The sequence below is a fragment of the Callithrix jacchus genome, chromosome 5 (assembly GCF_049354715.1).
Source record: "Callithrix jacchus isolate 240 chromosome 5, calJac240_pri, whole genome shotgun sequence".
NCBI classification, from domain to species: domain Eukaryota; kingdom Metazoa; phylum Chordata; class Mammalia; order Primates; family Cebidae; genus Callithrix; species Callithrix jacchus.
The window spans coordinates 17,850,001-17,856,528 of NC_133506.1; positions in this window are offsets into that span (position 1 = coordinate 17,850,001).

A 6,528-nucleotide genomic window follows, 5' to 3' on the forward strand; every position below is an offset into this window, starting at 1 on the left:
ATTGATGATGTTGGTCCAGGAAACCCTCTTTGAGTAGCAAATGGCTGGAATGTCTCTCTAAGAGGGCATCCTGTGATGATGGAATGCTCTGTACCTACACTGTCCAAGACATCAGCCACTAGCCACATGTGGCTATTCAGCACTTGAAATGTGGGCTAGTGCTACTAAGGAAATAAATTTTTATTTTTATTTAATTTTTATTAATTAAATGTGGCCAATGGCAAATGGGCAGTGCAGGTCTTGAGAACAGGACCTATATCCTATTTAGCTCTGAATTTCTTAGATTGGTGGTTGTCAATAAATGTTTATTATGTGAAAGAAGCATGTTGCCTGAGGCAGGGGCTAAAAGACACAGCTCAAATGTGTTCAGCCTCATTTGTTCCTAGGAACTGTGTTTAGGTAATGTGGTACAGTGGATAAGAGCACAGAATCTAGAGCTTGCCAGACTGGATTTGAATATGGGCCCCACCATTTACTAAATGTGTACCTTGATTTTCCATTCTTCAGTTTCTTCATGTGTAAAATGGGAATGAAATAGTCTCTGTCTTACAGAGTTGTGTGTATGCACGGAATGATTTAATATCTGTAAAATTCCTAGAATTCTTCTGGAACATGCTGAGTTCTGTCATGTCCATATGGTCTTACCAAGGTAGAACCCACCTGAATTAAACCTTTAAATATCTTTGCATTTTTTTCACCTCTCAGAAAAACTGATGACTACATGCAAGCTCCCAGTTTTTTGACAGAAGGGATTCTTTCATGCTGCAGATGCTACTTTAGACAATTAAACCTTGTTGTGTTGTAAATCCAAAAGTGTTTAACCCAAACTCCATCCCTAAATGGAGGCAATTCACCAGCGAAAGTGTCTGGGGTGAGGAGGAGAGGCAAGCTGCTGAAACAATGAGATCAGCCTTCAGAACCAAACAGGGTAATGATAGCTGGTCCCACAGAAGATACGACTGCTAGGAAATTCTGCACCCGTGTTTATACAAAACCAAGCAGGAAATGTTTGCCAGTGGAATAAATAAAGGAGCCTTCTGGTTGCATAATGCTTGGTGGTGCCCTAGTTTGAGGCCGCTTTGGAATGGTTGCTGGGTCTAGGTTTGAATTTTGGAGCTTAGGCTGCTTGTCTCCTCTTTTGTTTGCTCCCTTCAAACACTGGGAGCATCATTCTTCTCTGGTTCCCTAAAGGCCTGAGTGAGTGCTCGATTAGGACATGACTTCATTGTTCTGGCCTAAGACGCCCTCATATTCTACTTCATTTCTGAACCTCTGACCCTGGGGTACATTTAGAATGGGGTAGGTGCTGATGGACTGGGGTGATGGGGCTCAGGGCCAATTTTCCCATGTGCCTAGAGAAAGGGGAAGCTCTGCTTTGCCTAAAAACATATCCAATCACTGAAATTCGGATATGTGCCAAGAATTATGCCAGGCACAGTCTCAGGCTCACCCAACCTTGCAGCATAAGCAGTTATTATCTTCAGATACTGAGTGGTTTTAAGTAACATGTTCTAGGTTAGAAGCTAGAGTGGGTTGGCCCTGAAGTCTCTGCTCTTTCTCCTCTGTTACACTACCTTTCCTGGATTAGAAACAAAAGCAGATATTTCATCTCAGTTGCCTGTGTGCTTCTTTGTAGCAAAGGGTTCTCTTATGGGAAAAAAATCTAATTGTAAAAAATCAAAAGAAAATTCTTATGAGTCAACAAATTTTAATTTGTATGGATGAGCAAATTTGTTATTGCACACTTTGAACTTCTCAGTACCCTGAAAAAGAGTCACCATCTGCCTACCTTAGTGCACATTTTATGAAAGCATTTATAGAGCATCTGCTGGGTACCATGGCTGCCTGGGAAGCAAGTGCAGCAAGGACAAAGGCCTCACTTGGTTCTGACAGATTGATGAGCTTGGTGAAACAGAAACCCATTTTTTCTGGCCTGAGCCCCTAGGTTTAAGTAAAAAATGTAAGGGTTCTGGAGTCCTTTGAAATTCTAGGGTGTGGTGAACTCGGTGAGGATTTAGGCCTCTCTGGAGAAAAATTGCATCTCCTGGGGAGGCTCTTGAAGGTGATTCAGAAATTCTAGAAAAGTTGAGAAAACAGATCTAAGATCCTGTTGCTCCAGATCCCTCTCAGTATCTAGTGGGACTGAAGGCGAACTAAAGGGAAGACAGAAGTGGTAAGTGTAGTCATATCTGATGTTGCCTTGGCTTTTGCTACATCTCTGGTACTGTTGTAAATGTGACACCTGGACTATATTTACTTGTTTAGTTAATTAGTCCTGTGATTTACAGCAGTACGTGGGGCATGTGTATGAACCCAGGAAGCTAAGAGAGTGGACAAAGGTTTGCAAGTGGATGGAAAAGGATGCCTTAAATCTGAGTAGCTGGCTGCCTAAGTGATTTGAGGTTCACAGTTGTGGCCCCTAAATTTCTGATTAGGAGAGCTCAAGAGCCTGCAATTCAGTTGCAAAAAGGTGAATGGAACCAGTTTTGAAGCTTCTTTGCTTTGTACACAAGTGGTTTTGCTTAGTGTGTATGTTTATTAGTAGAGAGATGTCTATCGGTAGAGATTGTGGGGCCTGGCTGCTGCTTATAAAGCTGTTCCATGCTGCTGTTGATTCGCTTGGTCTTCCGCAGATCTTCTCCATACCACGGGCAAAGTATCTGAGATTACATCAGACAAATGATAAATTACATCAAATAAATGAAGACTCATTTATTAATGCTCTGCATTTCCTCGGCAGGTTTGCTTTTTCCAAGTTTATTTTTTTTGAGGATTAATTTACTTTCAGTGAAATGTACAGATCTTAAGTACACAGTTTGAGTTTTGACAAATATATACTCCCATGGATCCACCACCATAGTCAAGATTTAGAACATTTTCATCTCCCTAGAATATCCCTTTCTGCCCCATTCTAGTCAATTATTGACCCTCTGTCCACCCCAGGTAACCATTGGTCTGATTTTTATCTCTAGAGATTAGTTTTACCTGATCTGGAATTTCATATAAATGGAATCCCACAATATATACTATTTTGAGTCTGGCTTCCTTCACTTAGTGTAATCTTCTTGAGGTTCATCTACATTGTTGTGTGTATCAAGAGTTTATTCCTTTTAACTACTGAATAGTATGTCACTGCATGAATATACCACACTTTAAACATCTAATCTTGCTAATGGACATTTGAGTTATTTCTAATTTTTGGCCATTACAAATAAAACTGGTATGAAGGTTCATGTACAAAACTTTTGTTGGCATATATTTCTTTTGTGTAGATAGCCAGTAGTGGAATTGCTGGGTCAGAGGGAAAGTGTACATTTTATGTCATAAGAAACCACCAAGAAGTTTTCCAAGGCAGTTGTGCCATTTCACACTCTTACTCAAGACTTTCTCTCAAATGATGAGCAGTGTGGAAAGGAGGACTTTTGTACTACTTTCTCTCGCCACCCTCATCTCCTTTTTGCCCTGCCAAATCAGTCAACTCCAGACAATTTGAATGTATGGCAGAACTGAATAATAAACATTCAGATTTTTAGGCTCTGCAGTTACTCATTCATTCTGTCAAAAAAAAAATTGTCAAAAGATACAAATAAATAAAAGGGTAGGCCTCAAAATCAAAGGAGAAGGTAATAACTGACTTCATACTTAATTGTGGCTATTATATCCCCTTCAGATCATGAAAAAAGCAAAAATATTTATTCTTGCCACTTTCATTAACGTTGTACTAGAGTTCACCAGTGCCATAAGGCAAGAAAAAGAAAAACAGGCATAGAGATTGAAAGAAAGAATACAACAATACCCACAAATGGCATTTTTAATCTATGTAATGATCCTGAGAAGTTGACACCAGAGCTGCTAGAGTTAATATGAACGTGTAGCAAGATTTCAGCACTCAAGGCTGATATACAAAATCAATTGTATTTGTGTATCCAACAGCAAACAATTGAAAATAAAATTAAAAATACCATTTAAAGTAGCATCAAAAAGCATAACAAACTTATTTCTAACAAAATATGTAAGACTTGTACACAAAAAATACAAAACATTTCAGGCATAGAAGACCTAATAAATGGAAAACTATGCCATGTGCATGGTTTAGAAAACTCAATATCATTAAGATGTCAATTCTTCTTAAATTGATCTGTAGCAGGAACTGGCAAATATTTTGTGTACAGGGACAGTAATAAATATTTTAGGTTTTATGGGCTATATGTTATTAATTGTGGCTATTAAACTCTGCTTTTGTAATGCAAAAGTATAGGTAATATGTAAATGAACAAGTGTGGCTGTGTCTCCATAAAACTTCATTTACATAAACAGGTGGTGGACTGGATTGTCACTTTTCTATTGCCCATAAGCTGAAAAACAAGAGGTAAGACCAGATGGATTCTAGGGTTGCTTCTAACTGTGTCTTTCCCTGACTGTGCTAGAGAAAGAGAGAATATAAGTTATACCTGCTTATTTGGCTGCTAATTCTTTTACCAACCTCAGCTTCATATATAAAAAATGAGTATTAAGTCTACTTGGTAGTGTTGATGGCAGGATTAAGTGAAATAATGTAAAAATCTGGGCCAATGTCAGACTTGTTCAAAGATATTCACACTTCCCTGCTCCCCATTTGTTACGTTTTCCCATTTGTTTTCAGAATTTAGCTATAAGGTTTGGGGATCCTAATACTGCTTTCAATCAAGCAACTAAGGCTTCAGATGACAAGCTTGTGTGTGGAAAACCTGGCCTCAGGATGTGCACACCTAGCACTGGCCCAGCTGCCATACTGCCATTTTTTAATGTAGGGTGTGGGAGTTCGAATTTCAATAGTCCCTATGGGACACCTCAGAAGGACTTGGTTTTATCTTCAAAGGGGTAACAGTGAGTAAAGAGTTAAGGACACCATGGGGTTGCAGTCCAGAATCACCAGGCACCTAGCTCCCATTACTTGTTAAAGAAGACATGCTGCTTCTTGTAAACATTATACTCCAGCCTCCCAGCATAGTCCCAAATAACATCATTTCTGGGAAAAGTTGCTAAGTGGTGTGGTGAGAATATAAGGCCTTTTCTCTGTTGGGAATGAAAGTGGGTAGACATGTGGGAATTTTCTTCTACCTTGCGCATTGCACCTCCTCAGCGTTCGCTTTCCTTTCACTTTCTGGAATTGAGCTGGCCAAAGATGAGGATCGGTATGCTGCTTCCTTCAGCCTTGCCCTGTGTGGCATTTGTCTTGCAACTTTCCCATGCTTGTTTCAACAGGAAAAAAAGCAAAGAGACTGACATATAGCTACCCCGAGGCTAGATTGTCACCAAAATAGATTTTTCCAAATGAAAATAAGGGCCATTTTTGCTTGCAAGGCCTTGCAATGAAACAGAGTTAATAAAAACTGCATGGGAAACTCGCATTGCAGCTATAAAAATATTAAAAAATAGAATTCTTAGCTAAAGTCAGCAGTGATTGTTGGCTCGAGGTGGAAATTAGGGAGTAAAACATTCTGAAACACTCACTGAAAGTGAAGAGGAAAGAATTATTACCCTTTATCCATTTGTTTAACCCTTCAGAAGTAGAGTCACACTTGCTTAGAAAGTGATTAAGTACTGGGTTTTTAAGAGTAAGACAGATCATTTTCTCCTGTGGCTATCCTGTAAGGAGTAGAAAATAGGGCCACTTAAAAATGAGCACAAACAAACATAAGAAACAAAGCTGCTCCAACAGGAAAACTTGATAAGATCATTGACGAAAATGACTATGGCTTCATTCTTTCTTCTCCTTCAGCCTCCATCTCTGTGTGGGTATATCAGATGTCTCTGAGGTTAAAGCTTGTGTGTCCTCCTGGGCTGGAGGACAGGGGCACCCTTCATCATTTTGCAGTCCCCAAACCCCAATATCATCATCTGGAATATCTTCTGGAACCCTGGAAGGATGGTTTGTTTCTACAGCTCCCCACTGGCAGGGATTTTTTTTCTCCAAGAATGGAGCTTCCAGGATCTCTCCAGCCTCACTGTCAGGTGCCACTTGGCCATCAGGGAATGGTGATTTATTATCTAAGAAATTTATCTATTTGCATTCAGGATTCACCAAGTCATTCTAATGGGAACTCACTAATTGGCCTCACTAATTCCCACTTAGAACTGCAAGCATTAAAATTCACAGTATCTAAGACAAGTGAGCTTTTAGCTCCTGGTTGCTATAGGAGAATTTATAAGAAAATTTAGAAGTGACTCAGGGTCCATTCTTTCCCTCCTCTTAATGCATATAAACTCTAGTCATTTTCACAGGTTTTTGCTAATTAATACCACCACTGTGGAAATGGGGGCTGTTCTACAAACAAGCTGCAACAAATGGGATTTTTATTGCTGGTGGAAAAGTCTGGGGAATAATTAGCAGATCTGTGGAGATCCCTTGACTCTGGGCATCTGCATGGTAATGGCCAAGTTTGGACTTTCCACCTTAGGGCACATTTATATTGTCAGTTACAGCCTTCAAATAGCACTGGGACAAATGTGGGAAAATATTTTGTGAAATGCTAGACAAATGAACCT